This window comes from Perognathus longimembris, chromosome 25 (assembly GCF_023159225.1).
Source record: "Perognathus longimembris pacificus isolate PPM17 chromosome 25, ASM2315922v1, whole genome shotgun sequence".
Taxonomy (NCBI): domain Eukaryota; kingdom Metazoa; phylum Chordata; class Mammalia; order Rodentia; family Heteromyidae; genus Perognathus; species Perognathus longimembris.
The window spans coordinates 19288347-19305922 of NC_063185.1; the positions used below are offsets into that span (position 1 = coordinate 19288347).

A 17576-nucleotide genomic window follows, 5' to 3' on the forward strand; every position below is an offset into this window, starting at 1 on the left:
TCTTTCTGCCCCCCCCCTCCTCGTCCCTCTGAAGCTGAGTTAGCAGCATCCTAGCTTGAAAACTTGCAAAACTGCTAGAATCTTCCATTTTAATTTCACATCAAGCCACCTGGAATGCCCACCCTAGGGGTCGCTGAGCAGCAAGTCCCTTGAAACCGAGAAAGCCACACTGGAGAAGGTCAGACAGCTTGGATGGAGAAAAGCAAGCAAAGCTATTCCACATGTATTTTTCACACAGTCAAATTTAACTAAAATGTGCTCCCTGGTAGTGCTTTTAACTAACAAGCAGGCAATATATTGCACTGTAAAATGTTTTATTTTAACACCTTACAGTTTTTAGCTTGGTGGTGGTTGCAGGTATATCCATTAAAAGCAACACAGACTATAAATCAGAATTCCATAGCATTTCACAGCATATGAATCTATTCTGCTGGTGAGCACACATCTCGAATTGACTGGTGATGGGGGGGGAGGTTGTGTGTGTGACATGTTTGTGCAGGGGAGAAGAGACCACTCTATCCATGTGAATTATGATTTCTCAGACAGGTGACTGTATGTAGACAAGAGACACCACCGGAGTTTATTGTAGCTGTTTAGAAACAGATTCTGTGCTACTTGTCTGCAGAGGAATCGTCTTTTTTTTTTTTTTAAGAAAAATACAGAGGCAAACCATTCGCAAAGTTACAATTCACAGTTCACTATACCACAGTGTGATACCCGTTCTTACATGTGTCCAAGTTCATAGGAGTAACTGTGACTAATTCTCAATATCTAAGACACTAACGCTTCTTCTGAAATTAAAGCTATGTTCAGTGTTTGCCATGTCTCTCATCCCTCCCCTTAATATATAGTGAACACTACATAGCAGAATGCAATGGTTGACTTTTTTTACACTGTACCACATACATAACTACACAAATACAGGGAGTCTCTTCTCAGATGAAGAGATTTTTCATGAGTCATAAATCTTTTAGGTCACTGCTAAAAGAAAAAAAAGGATGCACTGGCTTTAAGGGAATGTACTCCTTACATTTAAAAAATAAATAAATGCTAAAAGAGTCTCTGCCACATACAGACGCTGTGTGATTATTTTACATATTTCATTCTTTTGATCAATATTTTCTTTGCTTTTTTTGTTTGTTTGCATTTTCACTTCCAAAAAAGGGAACCTAGGAATAATGCAAGTTACAAAAACAGATGTAGAAAATATGTTTTAAAGCGGCTTAAATTTCCATATTTTACAATAGATATTTCACACCTGCATAGAAAGGTTGACACCCAGCAGATGCATCTAGCAGCATGTGATTAACAGAGGGCTTTTACCAAGGAAAAAAAAATCTATATCCAGAGAAATCTATCCACTGGAATAAACTAGCTCCTATCTTTTGCTTTTTCTTCACTTTGTTTAAAGGACAGCTTCCCAAGAAGATGCTGGAAAGATCCACTCACTTCTATACACAACAACATCAAATATTGCTTATGATTGGCACTGTCCTTTCTAAGTACTTCAGGGGACTTAAAGGCCATGACAATATTTAACTACTCATTTCTGCTTACATGGCTGTGGTAGAAAGAACCACAGAATAGTGATCCCTCCAAAAGAGAAAAAAATTAGAGAGTGGCACCGTGGAATTTATGAATGAGAGTGTTTGGGCTGCAAAGCATTCCCATTATAACCCTCAGCCACCACAAAACTGCTGTGTAATGGGAAGGGAACTTTTTCCCATGCAAAGAACTCCGCTGTTGGCACCAGCGCATGTGCTACAGGACACACACCTGTGGGCAATCTTTCTCCCTCTCCGGGAGCCCAGCCCTTGCCTGCATCCCAGATCATAGAGAAGTCTACATCTGAAAAGACCACAGATCTAAGAGGAACAGGCTGAGGGATCGATAAACCCTGGAGGTCATTCCATCAGCTCAGTCTAAAGGTAAGGACAAGGACACACAGGTATAGGCAGGCACAGGCACACACACACACACACACACACACACACACACACAATAAACACTTTGCATGAGCACAGACCATCAGACATCTCAGCTTCTTCAGCCCATCTCAAAGCCATTTGTCCTGCCTATGTCTAAAGGCTGACCTTCTTAGAGTTTATTTACCCAGAACTATGAGGAACCAATTCAAATGATATCCTGAATGCCAACCTGGCTGAGAAACAATCCATTTCCTCTAAACAAGTTTGGGTATATTACTAATTTCCCAAAGGAAAAAAAAGGTGTGTAGGGGTGTGTGTGTGTGTGTGTGTGTGTGTGTGTGTGTGTGTGTGTGTGTGTGTGTGTGTGTGTGTGTGTGTGTGTGTGTGTGTTGGTTTCCCAGCCAAAAAAAAAAAAAAAAACCCATAATGAGTCCCAAAATATTTACCATCTTTCTTGGCTAACTTCAACAAATAAACATATCTTGTAAACAGAATTATACCATGGATTTCTTATTTATTAGTCTAAGTTAATGGTTAAAAATCTAAGTTCTTAAATTCAATACAAAACTTACATGTTTTCATGACTTCCTGATGTGTTACGTATATTAGTTCTTACTTATCAAATATTCACAGTAAAAGGTATGAAAGGTTAAAGAGGAAGTCATGATAAGGAACTACTAGGTACATGGCTTTAGGTAAGCTGTTTCTGAGCCAACACCAATAGCTCACACCTGTAATCCTAGCTACGCAGGAGGCTGAGCTCTGAGGATAACAGGGCAAAGCCAGCCAGGGCAAGAAAGTTCATGAGCCAGAAGTGGAGCTGTGGCTCCATTGGTAGAGACCAGCTTTGAGGAAAAAGAAAACAAACTAACAAACAAAAACCTAAAGAACAGCACCTAGGCCCTGAGTTCAAGCCTTGGAAAGGACAAGGCCATTTGCTTGGCTCCATTTTATAATAAATGAAATAATGGTTGTTGGTGTTTACTAAGCACCTACTAAATCATCAATTAGGAATTTGAAGAATATGTCTAGCACACAAAATAATCCAGGAGGAAAAAGACTGCATTCTCTAGTTTGCAGATAAAATCCCAAAGTTTTTGTTGTGTTGTTGTTGTTGTTTTAAAGAAAACTTTCCGGTTGTCACCCAGCTATTCGGTAGCACTGGGAGCTGGAAGCAGGGGCTGGCTCCACGGTCCATGCAAATTGTACTCGGTGGTGCTGAGTTCTAAATGGAGAACTCTGACACAAATGGTTTGCTCTCAGTTAAATCGCTCCCTTGGGGCCACGCTCCCTTGGGCCCACGTTCCGGCTCCCCGGCCCTCAGTAATCTGGTTCTTCTCCCTCCTACAACACTTCTATCACCCTCTGGTACTTCCCCTGTGGCTGCCATTTCAAAGCTATCATTCCGTCTTATCGATAGGAGTCTTTGAATGACTGTCTCGCCCACTGGATGCACACAGTAGGTGCTTATACTTATGGTAAGAAGGGAGGCGGGAGGGAGGAGAAGGGAGGAAAGAAAGGAGGGAAGGAGGTAGGGAGGGAGGAAGGAAGGGAGGGAGGGAGGAAGGGAGGGAGGGAGGGAGGGAGGGAGGGAGGAAGGAAGGAAGGAAGGAAGGAAGGAAGGAAGGAAGGAAGGAAGGAAGGAAGGAAGGAAGGAAGGAAGGAAGGAAGGAAGGAAGGAAGGAAGGTTGGCTCAAACATACCCTTGCTATAATTCAACACAAAACACACATAGCCAGGAGATCCCAAATTGCTATCACTGTCTCACTGCTTTAGCCAGATCTGATAACAACCACAATTCAGATTCAGATTATGTCTTTCATTTAAACATCTCAAAGCAGGATAAAAATAAACAGCTGGAGATAGTTAACAAAAAGTGAGAGAGGAGAGAGAGAGAAAAAAACAAAACCAAAATACTTTAGGACTCTGCCAAAGGTCTTGATGGTAGCAACAAAACCATAAATGTCTCAGGGCACTTCATACGTCTGGAGGCCTTGCACATGGAAATGTTCCCGGCAGTCTCTGCTCCTGCTTTGGCTCACCAAGGAAGAAGTAGTGTGATTTATCCTGCATTCTATCATTCTGAATTTTCTATTAACAAGCACTTGCCCAGTCACCGTACAATGATAAATGATAGCCATAATTATGGCCCTAATTCTCAGCAAGTCACCAAGGTATCCTCCAAATCACAGAAAAATGACACGAGGTGAGAAGTTCTTTGAGAGAGAAAGGGCTACTTGATGCAATTCCCCGGGGGCGTTATACAACACAGAAGTGTTGAATAAAACTACGTTAATCACAGACATGTTATTATTTCTGACAGTGATGTTGAATGTGTACCAGATGAAGACATTCCCTATTCACTAGAATGTTAAAATTCCATAGAATACCCATTCATGTTTGCAAGGAGACATTTAATCCACCTGAAATAAGAAATGATGGCCATCATTAGTGGAAGTATGCGTGGGCCTAGCCTCTACTTACCAATCAACAAAGAAATGACAGTATTGGTATGTGACGAGGAAACTCGGAAAATTGAGGGGATGGGTGGGGTTGGGAGGGAAGAGGAGGAATTATGAAAGGGGTGATACTGATCGAGACACATTGTACTCATACACTGGCATGTTGAATTGAAACCCCGTTGTGCAACTAAAGATAATTTTTTTTTAAAAAAAGGAGAAATTACAATATTGGGAACAATATTAGAAAACTACATTATTGAGGATTTCCAAAGAGCCTTCATTTAATGGGTGATTTAAGTGACGAACGGATATGACAGTCATTGGTGCTGTTGTTGTTTCAGTCTACCAGAAACTACTATCTGGATTTTAAATTTTGGTACAATTAAAAGAAAGCCAAACGAAGAACACAAGTTGGGTCTGTTTTCCAAGGAATCCTAGCTGGCATGCAGGAGAAGAGGACGTTAGCAGAACTCACCAGACAAAAATTCATTGCATTTTTTAACACATAAACTAATCTTTCCTCTCCTTTCCCAGATGAAAGTCACATGGGAAAAAATGTATGTGAACATGTACATTCCTACAGAGTAACCATAAGATTTTTTTTCAATAGGTAAGTTTATATTCCTCCAGATTTTGGGTACCTGAGATTCCTATTTAAGTCCAATAACTAGCCTATTATTTAATTTTTGGTCAATCAATAATGTCATATGTTAGTGTCATTATTATAAAGAGCATAGTTATTATGAAAATGTTTCTTTACCTCACCAATCCATATTCTCTTGCTCTCATTCATTTGTATTTGTATATTTCTTAAACAACTTATTAAGGGTCATAACAAAACCACTGAGGAAAAAAAATAGTCTCAATATGCCACTGTTAAAAACAAAGATTCAAAAGAAAGGGAAAATATTAAATAACCCTTGACCTTACCAAATGCATTTAATCCTTTGAATGACTATAAATATTTGAGTGTCTTTTATTTATGTTTTCCTCCTTTTATTATAAAGTAAGATAGGCTTTATAAAGTAGGCCTCTTGAGAGAAAAAAAAGAAAAAATAATAAACTGTGGTTTATTATTTAACTTCCGAAAGCCAACATCAAAGGTTAGATTTTTGGCATTCAAGACCATATCATTTGTAATTTCTTCTTTCTTACTATTAGTTTTAAGTTTTTTTTTACATAGAGAAGAGTCAGAGATCTCAAGAATTCTTATCCGGACGTCTCTCTTAGCCAACTGGAGTTGATGGGAACTACCTTTTTCTGCCAAAATCAGAAAAAAGGTTTTATATACATTTCCTCCCTCCCCTTTATCTTTCCCCCTCACACACTATTTCTGACTCAAAATGGAAATGTTTTACTGTTTTCTCTCCTAGTATTTAAAGGAAGGGGGGAAAAAAAAAGAATCTTTGGCTGAATCAGAAGTGTGAGGCTCCAATTTCATTACATAAAACAATGATCTGAACTCCTAAATTTATTTAACAAATCTACGAAGTTTATTGAGGACTAGTGTGCGGGGGTGTTGCTTATTTGCATAAGTTATCCCGTGAATTTACTATGTGCATAATTTTAGGGTACTTAATGAGTAATTCAAATAGAAATGAAATTAGGTGGCCAGACAATGACAGTAATGAAACTCAGGGACAATGAAATAGGATGGGAGGCCCAAAGCTGTATAACTAAATCAAATTGTGCCGCCTACAATCCAATTTCTATTGAAACAGCAGCAGCATGAGATAAAGTTGTCATAAAGTCCTATCAAGATTAGTCAAGATAACGTAAACATTAAGGAGCCATATTTAGATCATTGTACCACCCCATCTTCCCATCAGGAGGAGATCCAGGCTGTCTGCTGGACTCTCTTCTCCCTCCTCTCTCAACAGCCTGCCTGCCTGCCCACTTCCCTCCACCCCTAGCACCAGGACTAGCCAGACATTATCATCTCTGAGTCAATGCCGCCACACGCCTTCCTCACTTGGTCTCTTTGCCTCTGGATTCTGCACCCTAAAGCTCTCCTTAGATCTCTCCAGTCCAACTCTAATCTTACTTCTCCTTGACTTTCTGTGATCTATACAGAATCAGCAAGTCTCTGCTATGGGTACATGCAACTTTCTATCCAACCATCTAACACATGTTGGTCAGTTCTGCTTGCATAGGCATTTACACATAGACACTTGAGGACAAGAAATGCCCCTTCTAACGCCAATGACCAACGGTCTCTCTCCCCAGCTGGGGGCGGGTGAGAAAAGTCCCTCAAAATCTTTTGTGAATTAAACTTACTAGCTTTACCATGGAATTTCACTTTTCGCTTCAATGTCCATGATGACAAGCATCCTGCTTTTTATAAAGCACACTCTCTAACACAAGTGGAATGTGGAAGAGCAGAGTGAAAAGTGGTCCAAAACATCATTTCAAAATCCCTTTCTCAAAGAACATGTGACGCAGGACAGACAAGGCAAGTAGAGATCCAAGTTCCTAGACTTTCTTTTTTTAGAACAAATACTTATTGAATTGCACATTCTGTTACCAGCTGATGATCCAGAGCCTAGTAAATGCGGACTCTGCCCTTCCGAGGCCTGACGATGACAAAGAATTATCATAAACATAAGATTGGGTAGGAATCGTGACCAACAGAATCTGCAGGACTCTGGGAAGCTGTAGGGAGGAGACCTGCTTTGTAGCGTTTGCCAATTTTTATGGTGCACACACTCCCACCATGAATAACTTGAAGTTACCAAGGGGGTTGTCACTGACCAGAGTGAGGAAGAGATTTTTCTCATTTGGTTCTTGGGAGTTTGTGTAAGCCAGCTCCATTACACCACAGGCAAACATACCCCAGCTCCTCCATCGTGCCAACTAGCTAGATCCTCCTCACCCAATAACTCGCATATATATACAGATATATATCTGTATATATACGTACTCTGAGGCTCTGGCATTGCGTCCATCAGTAGGAATGAAACCATAAGCCAACTAGCCATCATCAGTCCTGGCCACAAGGAGTTTCCAAAATCCTCTGCTGGGAACTGACCCAGTAGAAGAGCACAATGAAGTGTCCAAGATTTGAAGGTTGAGGAGCTGGAATCTGGTGGATGAATGAACTTATCAAAGACAGGAAGGGTATCCCCTGGCAGCAATGGAAACAGCACAAGAATACAGAATGTAGTCTTTACCCTAAAGACAAAAAGAAAGTCTCTGGATATGATTTGAGTCTGAGATATCTCCCAAAATTCCATGCATTGAAGACTTGGCCTCCTCGCTTTTTGGGGAGGGTCTGGAAACTAGAGGAAGCCTCGCTGTGCCCTTCCTCACCACCACTAACAGACACAAATGTACACGCGTGTGCACACACACGTACATACCAGCTGCCAGAATGTTCTGCCTCAGCACAGCCTAGATATAAGCAGCCATAAGATCATGGATTGAAACCTCGGAAACTATGCGCCAAGGTAAATCCTTCCTCCTTTACGTTGTCTTCCACAGATATCTGTCCTGAGTGATGAGAAACAAACACAGCACTAGGTCGGATCTGAATTGTGAGAAGTCTACTGAGGCTGCTGCACGGCGAGACTAGACTCCAGGGAGGTGGAGTCGACGCAGACATGGATCTGAAGCAATCACAGGAATCAGGTAGTGGAAGTAAAGGAGGGAGAGCTGGAGATATCTAGTGTGGTTCTAAACGGCGGCGTGGGGGGGGGGGGGGGGGTTAGGGAGAAAGCCGCAGGGATAATTCCTGTGAAGGACAGAGGAATCTGGGTCATATGAAGAAGATAATCAACTCTGCAAAGAAAAAATTAGAGTTCACGTTTGTAGGTTGAGCTCATCAACATGAGTCCTATGTCCTCTTTTAAGCCAAGAATGACTCCCTGAAAAAGCAAACCTGTCCCTCTTACCATGGACTTAAGAGTTCTGGCATACTGACCTCAGTCCTTTCCTACCCATGTGCTTCTATTTCCCTTCCTCTACAGTATTCCTTCCCCAAAACTTTTGGGAAACACTCAGAACCTCATCTACATTTCCCCCAACTCTCCCAACCAAAACCTGCTTTTAAGAGAAAAAGAATCTGCTTTTTGATCCTTGCTTCTTAGTAAAAGGTACATGTTTTCCCCAGCTAACAAAGCCATCCAGCCCAGCACTATCTGTGCTTCAGGCTGAACGCCCATCAGATTATATCACATCCACCTTTGTATTTCCTGGACCTGTTGGGAGACAGGTGCCATATTTTCATAAAATGGTACCATATTTCCAGAGCAAAATCACAATTGGTATGACAGCAAGAACACACATCAAATGGTCTCTACACACTGAGTGGGAAGCCATCAAACAGTACCATAGGGGAGTCTGTACATTCACTGATGGACTCAATGGAGAATTAATTCCTCCTGAGCTCATAGCAGATACTCAACAAAAAACAAAGGATGGAGAAACCAGGCATACAAGATTCCCTCTTCTCCGGAATTTCATACTCAGCCTCTGGTACCTGTTTCACAATCCTGGGGCTCACCTCTGGTTTCAGTAAAATATCATGCATGGCCATATTGTACCACAAGGAGGCTTCCTCCCATGTCACTCCAACACTAAAGGACCTGCCCCCAATGTGGACAGGAGTCACCTACTGTCCTTCAGGAATATAATCATGGCAAGGGTTACATTTTACTGTGTATGGGAAATACCAATAGGATCAAACACTTCAGCAGTATCATCAATAATCTACTATTCTCTTCACTTTTCTTCCTTACCTGTACGCCCCCTACTTCCTCTCTCACTTCCTGCTTCCTAGGGTCACGCCCTGACCAACTCCCTGAATCTGAATCTCTGTAGAAGGTCTACTTTCTGGGGAGCTTCAAACTAAGACAGTGTCCGTTGGAATTCAGCCATCTCTGTCTCCAGGAGATTTGCTTCCACTCAGGCAAAGCAACTCCACACTGAGCACAGGGCGAGGGCTATTCAGGGTGAGAGATCTTTCCAGTGCGGCCGTTCAGTGAGTGCTTCTGTGGAATGTTAAATGCACACCTTCTGAATTCAATCGAGGTTAAAGAAAACAACAACACTTCTTCACAGGTAGTTTAGAAAAAAAAAAAAAGAAAGAAAGAAATGATGTAGATGGCTTGCCTGATTATTCATTTTGTCACACTGTTCCCCTGAGTTCTTTGGAGTCGGAGTTGATGTCTTTTCCAAAACTTAGCGTAGCATGTTGGAATATGTATATCAATAGATTACATGCCATTTCAACGTTCTAACATGATCCCAAAGCAGAAAAGGAAAGAATAATAACAGAGGAAGGTTCTGATTTAACATTAGGCATACTCCCCTGTCCGTGGGCACGACCAAGTCTGCATTTTATTTAGACACTGCCATTAATAATGAAATGATGTATGATTTCCACTCCTGCAGCTCTTCCTTCCTTGCACAATCAATTATACATTTAAGAAAATACTTAGTGGATGGAACGCCTTTCTAATTAAGCATCACTTGAGGGAGCCTGTACGATTCTTAAAACTAGAAAAGATCTCTCAGATACACACACACACACACACACACACACACGAAGGGGGGAAAACAATCCACTCAAAAATGTTTGACTCATAATTAGAAAAACATAGACCCTCATATATTCTGAACTGAAAAATAAGAACTCGCATTGGCAAATTCCTTAACCCAATCAAGATGTTGTTGAGGTGAGTTAAATATTCTGCAAATTATGAATGCTTTCTTTCCTTGGTTCCAGCTAAGAAGCCAGAACTAAGTTGAAATTAGATATCTGGGAGGGGAATGCACCCCAAAGTGCTGTCCCTTAGACAAAACAGTCTTCTCTGTCAAAAGCACTGAGAACTCTGGAAATTGTCCAAAGTTAGCATCAAACAAATAGCTCACATCAGATTTCCCAGAAGGCAGAAATGAGAATGGTTTTACTCACGAAAATGATTACCTATCATAGCCTGTTGTGAGGGGGAGAGGGGTGGTTGTCTTGGGATAATCTCTAGGATGGTTTTAGATCTTGGTTACTCTGAAAAACTCACTCTCTCCTGACACAGCACAGTGGATTTACTCAATTTGGCTGATCCTGATGGCTTTCTCTTTCTCTCCCTCTAGAGGCAGAAAATGAACGACTAAATAAGGTTTAATTTCAGGGTGTTTTTTTAAAAAAACAACAACAACAAAGCTAAGCCATTCAGACGGGAATAGGGAGGGGGTAGGCCTTCGGAGAAGATGGCATGGGATCAAGCAAATAGGTGTAGGAGAAATAAGGGACAGCGGGAAAGGGTGGACAACCAAGGCTGTCTATCTCCCCCTCCCCCTCTCTCTCTCACCTCCTGAACTGTTCTCCCATCCTCTCCCCCTTTCTAAGTTACTCTCCCTGTCTCTCTGGTTCTTGGTCTCTCTCTTCCTCTGGTTTTCCATCCTGCTTTACACTGCACCCTCCCCCCCCAAAAAAAAAACCATTTCGCCTTTTATGTACACCCCCCATCCAGGGTCATCAATTCTACAGGGGTCTGGACCGCCCCCCCCCCTCACCCAGGTGGCTGATTCCCCAACAGGCGGGATCAATGAATCTCCAGAATGGGCTCTGCATATGGTGTGGGTGTGACAAGCATGTCACTAGAGACAACAGATGTCCCCTGACTTGTGTGGCTTGGCCTACACGGGGCCTTCCATCCCCCCAGCTCCCCCGGCTCTGAGAGGCCTTGGTCCACTGTACCAGGGACCTGTCTCCACGCGTGCCAGGAGCCTATTCTGAACGTAGTTCGCAGGACCTGCTTCTGTCCGGTGGCTGTAGGCCTCCTTTCCCTACCAGATGGCGCTGAGGATTCTTAGAAGGAAACCCAGAAATATGGTCCACAAACAACAAGTTGTCCCTGGAGTGATTTTTAGGGGGGGACAAAGCTGGGTATCTGGGCCCTTTTTAATTCCACATTCTGGCCAAAAAGAAAGAAAGAAAGAAAACCTCTGGTCTGACTTTAGAGCCTTTGACACATAATTGGTAGCCAATTTTCCTAAGTGAGGAGTCAATTTTCTGCTTGTGAAATGTAAGGTTACCCTGGTGAACACCAGGCCCCAGGGTTTTGAATGTGGCTTAACAGCAATTACATGAATGTAGGGGGGGGGGGGCAGCGAGTGGGAAAGTCTCTACATTTACATTTGTTCTTGTTTTTACTTCTTAAAGGGCTAGGAGACATCTCCTAACCAAAAACCCACAGAAAAACCCACCCAAAGATAGACACCGGATATCCTGGGAAAGAAAACCATTGAAAAGCCACATTGCAAATGCGACATTTTTTCAAAAATTTCTTGAATATTCAGAGAAGAAGTGTGGGGGGGGGGGGTAGTAACATTTAGGGGTCAGGCCATCTTCTTCCTCCTTCTTCTCAGGCTACGTTCTCTACTTCTACCCTAACCCTTTAGCTTCCTGTGTTCACCCCCAAGAAATCCTGGAGTCGATGTGGGGGGACCTCTCCGCAGGCCAGGCCAGCTCCCTCCTTCCAGCCACCCCCACCCCCAGGCGCCGGGCTCCTCTCCACATGTGTGACTTGTGTTTCAGCTTTCACTGGCGACAAACTGGAGCCGGGGCCTTTCCGTTCGTTCAGGAGGAACTCGCTGGAGTCCCTAACAACAACACAAACACCGCCTGCCCCTGCCCTGGGAGGCTGCCCGCAGCGCACTCACTCAGCACCAAGGGTGGATTTATAGCAAGGAGCCCGGCTGTAAGAAGTAATTCATGAGGCCTCACAATGCCACTACTGAGAGGTATTGGGGGGGGGGGGAGAATCGGGGTGTTCCAGCTCTGTGGGCCTCCATCCTCCCGATCCCATTTACAGTTGTACACAATCACACACAGCCCAACACCTAGCACTTTAATTTCATTGTAATGGAGAAAGGTCATCTGAACCTTCCTTTTGTCCTAACATGCTGTGTGTGTGTGTATACACACACATATATATACACATACACACACATATATATGTTTACACAACCCTACAGGCACATGTGCACACATACACACAGGCTAATAATATGCTCATGCCAAAAGAAATGACATCTCTTTTACAGACTTTTCTGGAAAAAAAAATTGCTATAATAATTGTTTCCGAAAGACATAAACTTACAGTATAGCCAAACCTGATTTCAGAAGCACCTAACATTAATAAGAAAGTTTTAGAAAACTAAAATATGAAACAAAGCAACAAAATAAGTCATATCTAAAAAAAAAAATCATTCAAGAGAAAAACAAAACATACAACTGAAGAACTCCACCCGTCTACCCCCGAAAAAAAAAAAAAAAAAAGAAGAAGAAGATGGTGTATGTCACATAGCCAGATATTTTTTCACAGATTCAGAAAAGTTCCTAAATATCTCAAGGGAAAGAGAAAAACCACTGTAGGTGAAAGCTACTCTTGGGGCAACCCGACCCAATTCTAAAGGATACAGGAACTATCTGGGGAAGGAATATACACATGAAGCTTTCAGGAGGATTCTGTGTGAAAATAATCTTATGGGACTCCGTGAATGTCTCTTGGAACCCGAAGCTGGGGTGGCAAGCTTTGGTGTTCAGCCCTGAGTGATGGGATTTCTCCAAACCCGGTGCATCTGTTTACCACAGAATCCCCCACCTTTATCTTTATGCCTTGCTTTCAGATGAATTGTCTTCAAGTTCTGGCCTCATGCAACCATTCCCGGCTGGAATTAAGAGGTGAACGGGCCTTTTTACCCTAAGAACGTGGAGCTCAGAGCCTCCAGGAGAGGCCTGGGGAGGGATAATTGTCTTAGCTAAGCGGCCACCTCCTCCTTGGTCTCTGAGACCCTGCTGAGCAGGCTGCCCACCTTTGGCAGCAACCCAGGGCAGGTTCAAGAAACCCCTTTTTGTGCTCCTGCCCTTAGCTTTGTATCAATGAAGGCTGGCACATCTTTGTGTGTGTGTGTGTGGTTGTAATTTAAATGAGACAACCCACTGCACAGCTGTCTCGGTCAAATTATGCAGGGCCATGTGGCCTTTCTTCAATCTTTAAAAAGTCCGGGGCACCTCTGGCCATGTTTGAGGAAAGCCCAGGGGAGCAATGACCAACAAAGAAAAAGCAGTTATGCCAGCAAAGGAGAAAAATTTGCCTAAATGAATATATTAAAGGCTGCACTTGGAAAATGGAAATGTTAGTTTTTATACAGAGGCAGAACAGCATTGTGATTAAGACCCTGGTCTTTCTGGCATCCTGACCTAACCACTGAACGACACTGTTGACCATGGGGAAGTTATTTAACCTCCCAGAGTCTCAGTTTCCTTGTCCATAAAATGGGCGAAGAATACTCACTAAACAAAAGGATTGGGAGAGGTTAGCAAATATTGACTTAAAACGTGTTGGCTCTATGAATGATGTCCCATTATCAACAGTAATTAGAACAATAACATTCAGAAAAAATACAAAAGCCAGTTGCCGTATCATGAAAGCCCTCCCTAGCCCAAGAAAAGGCTAAGTTTCTTCTGTCTCTGGATCCTTACTTTGTATGTTATAGAACTACATCCTCTCTATGCTGCAAGAATGAAGCTTCTACAGTCGAATGGTTCTTTCTATTTATTGTTTCTTCCGTATTGAGTATTTTAACCTCCTCCTCCCTCTTTCCTTCTTCCCTACCCACCCCCCCTCCCTCAAACACACACATACACACACAAGATTATGGATGTAACTATCTGGATATCTACAGCGCCAGTACAAATGAGCCGATTTCAGATACCGAGTGAGAGACTGAATCTCAACATGAAAGGAAAAAAAACTATTAGTGTTGCCACTTCCATTTGGTGACTCTCAGTTGCGCATTGCATGTTAAACATAAACTCCGTAAAATATAGAAAGTGTAAGGTATTGTATCTTAGCTCCTAAGGTCTCTTTCAAAGCTGAGGTTAAATTACAATCAGATGGTAAAGGATAAGGGCCCAGCCTTGGGGCACTTCCTTGGGATAAATGGCCAGTTCTTGTCCCCACTGGACGGTTGTTGACCAAAGCTCTATGGGGCCAGTGACCTCTTGCTGGTCATTAATCTGGTACCTAGTTCTCTGGGACCAAGATCATTATTGCTAATATAAACTTAAATAAAAATTCCAGAGACCTATGGATTTCTTTTTATAGTCGTATTTCGTTTGGGTTTTTATAGGGCATTTCTCTAGAATTAATGTTCAATACATTAGGTCTGTAGCTGGCTTGTCTTAACACTTGATCCTGCGTAAAATGCAAGGTTTATTTGGACATAAAATAAGAGATGCAGGAAAGCAAATGGAAAACAGGAAATCTTAAGAGAGCCTATTTTGTACCTAGAATTCTCAGGAAAAAAAAATCATTTTCCAGGAGATTTACAATTTTGTTTCCTTTGGCAGCTGTCAAAATATTATAATGTGGGCTGGGAATATGGCCTAGTGGCAAGATTACTTGCTTCGTATACATGAAGCCCTGGGTTCGATTCCCCAGCACCACATATATAGAAATATGGCCAGAAGTGGCGCTGTGGCTCAAGTGGCGGAGTGCTAGCCTTGAGCAAAAAGAAGCCAGGGGCAGTGCTCAGGCCCTGAGTCCAAGGCCCAGGACTGGCAATATATGTGTGTGTGTGTGTGTGTGTGTGTATGTATGTATATATATTATAATGTATATATGGAAAGGTTAAGAGACAAAATTTTTATGATTCTAGAGATCTTGTACGTACTCCCAAAGTTTTGTTTTGCAGTCTCTCATTTCTGCATATTACAGAAACAATGTTTTCAAAATTTTGTGAAATACTCTCTTCTTTAAGCTTGAAAAAATGTTCAGTGTTATCACACACAAGCAGAGAGTACTAGCAGAGCATGCAACTTCATAATTTCATTAAAAAGATATTCAGAGTTATTGGGCCTTAAAAGGTACCATCTACTCTAAAAGTCTTGCTATAGAGTGCATACACCAATGAGGAATGATCATTTATTGACCACATACTATGTGTAACTCGGTGTTCATCTCCCATTCGGGCGGCCTTTCCTGGAAAACAACTTGAAAGCAGAAGAATCAATTAGGCAGCTTGTGGGCCTTGCATAGGTAGCCCCTTCAGATCAAGTTTCTATCTCAAGTGGATAAACATGCTGGTCCATGTGCCTCACATTTTACAAGCCTACGATTTTCTTTTTACTCGATTCCTTCCCTATCTTGCCCAAGTTGTGCTACCAATAAATTAAACATAGCAACTCAATTAGCTTCATAGGTACCTCATCTAATGGCCTCACCTTGCAAGCCCATGCCTTTAGGTAGGTCTTAGCAATAGCTATGGCTGTGTGCTTGGCTTTATCCTCTCCTCTCATTGCCTCCCTGATGCCTTGAATGAGATAACAGAGGAGTGAAGGTCAGGAGAGGCTATTGCTGGTTGTTTGTTCTGACTTTGAGAGTGATATTCACGTTAAAGTGCATGCCGCTCAGCAAATGGTTAATAGTACTCAACTATATACTCTTATCCAATATCAAGTACAAGAGGTAACCAGATTTGTAGGAGTGAGGAGGATTAAGATCAGTGAGACAAATGGAACCCTGAAAAGATCCTAAGTGTCCAATTCTCTCATTTTATAAATGAGAACCCGGAAACCCAAAGAAGGTGAGAGACCCGCCCACACCCATCTATCTAAGCAACAGCAGAGGGAGTATTGAAAACCGCATCTCCTGTGTCCTGCTTCAACATCCTACACCAGGCTGCTTCTCGTTTTCATTATAAATGAAAACGCCAACTTCAGAATGTGCAACTCGACCTGTTAGGTCTGCATGCAAGGCTCCTTAACAGAGTATGTTCTCCTTCCTCTGTCAAGGAGGATATGTGATTGAAAATTAACATAGCAAGGTGATAACTTACATTAAATCTGATGAGTAAGGAGTGTCTTTAAATTTAATATTGAAGACAGGACAGTGGCCTGGGAAGGGACAGTGAAGGTAAAGGGTAGGAGAAAGCTCAATGACTCAACGATTTCACTGGGAACTTGGAAAGGGGTAAGGGTTCTACACCAAATGCAATTGCCTTCTGGCATGAGCACCCTGAAAGTGGCACAGAGTCGCTCAGAGTCTGTCCCAACCCAGGAGAATGATCAGAATGTATCTCACTTCCAAGCAGATGCTTGGAGAAGACTTATTGTGTACATGAACATGCTGGTCCCTTTGTTTCATCGACTTGAGGTCAGTGACCTCAACAGGTGCTGAACTTCACCACCTCCGTGAATGCAAACAACGGTTTCCAAACAAGCCCACAGCTCATCATGAAACAATTATTTCTTTTAGGTTCCACAGAATTATTCCATCTGCATTCGGACATCAAAACATTTAAAGAGAGCAAGAGAATTCGTCTGGTGGGCTATTTATGATGATTTGGAAAGAGGAAATGGAAAAAATAGAGACACTATAGAAATTGGAAATTCTACCTTTTTACAATTAGGCCACTGGCCTGATATGACTGGAAGCTGACAGAGGTAAAAAGAAAGCCATGCCCCCTGACTACATTCTGCTCCATCTTTGCACTGAAATGCAAAAGCAAAAATTTCCCAGATCCAGTCAGTCACATTAGGTCGGTCAGGCAGACATACAATTCATAGGCTGAGAACACTGTTGTAGCTTCCTTTCCTTTAATACTGTAAAAGTGCAAGAGTTATGTAAAAGTACAGAAGTGGCCAACTCTGCTTCACCCTACCAGCCTACCAGGCAAGACCCTTTATCTTTGGAGTCATTTTCCTGAGGTTAAGATGCAGGACTCTCACCCAGCACCTTACCTGTAGTTTTGTCCCTTCCTTGGTCATTTGAATGTGTGATACACATGCTCAGACTTAGCAAAGGTGTACACAAAAGTGGTTTTGAGTTGGTGGAAATACAGTGTACATTTTCCCCTTTCACTATGATTGTTTTCAGAATTATATTCTGCAACAATACCTCATTTCCTTTACTGTTATTTTTGGAAGTGACAGATTACTAAATTTATTTAGGTTTAAGGTTTTTTTTAATGAGAACTTACTTTGAAAATAGCCAAGTTCAATATTTAGGTATGTCATTACCTCCTAGAAAAAAATAATAGTCAAAGACAACTAACTGCTCATGAGAGGAGACATCTGGAAATTGAAAGGACATTTATAAAATTCCTACTGAAAAATAACTACTGATGAAATATCTCTGACAATAAAAATGAAAACTGCGATTTTTTTCCCACCCAGTGT

General features: G+C 42.1%; 1 protein-coding gene and 3 long non-coding RNA genes across 10 annotated transcripts in view; 2 read left to right on the top strand and 2 right to left on the bottom strand.

Annotated features, from left to right (window-relative positions):
* The window catches only part of Ebf1 (EBF transcription factor 1), a 381892-nt gene that overhangs the window by 313690 nt on the left and 50626 nt on the right, over nt 1-17576 (bottom strand). The gene's annotated exons all lie outside the window — the stretch shown is intronic.
* The window catches only part of LOC125342212, a 30851-nt gene that overhangs the window by 7965 nt on the left and 5310 nt on the right, over nt 1-17576 (bottom strand). Inside the window, exons 2-3 of the long non-coding RNA XR_007209170.1 lie at nt 16040-16044; nt 10404-10408 (exon numbers count right to left, since the gene is read on the bottom strand). This is a non-coding gene — a long non-coding RNA (uncharacterized LOC125342212). The remainder of the gene's footprint in view (nt 1-10403; nt 10409-16039; nt 16045-17576) is intronic.
* On the top strand, nt 32-16311 carry LOC125342213. Its single transcript, XR_007209171.1, has 4 exons — nt 32-823; nt 925-2630; nt 16166-16170; nt 16301-16311. It is a non-coding gene; the product is annotated as an uncharacterized LOC125342213 (long non-coding RNA).
* LOC125342214 lies at nt 7275-9652 on the top strand. The gene is made up of 2 exons (XR_007209172.1): nt 7275-7306; nt 9014-9652. It is a non-coding gene; the product is annotated as an uncharacterized LOC125342214 (long non-coding RNA).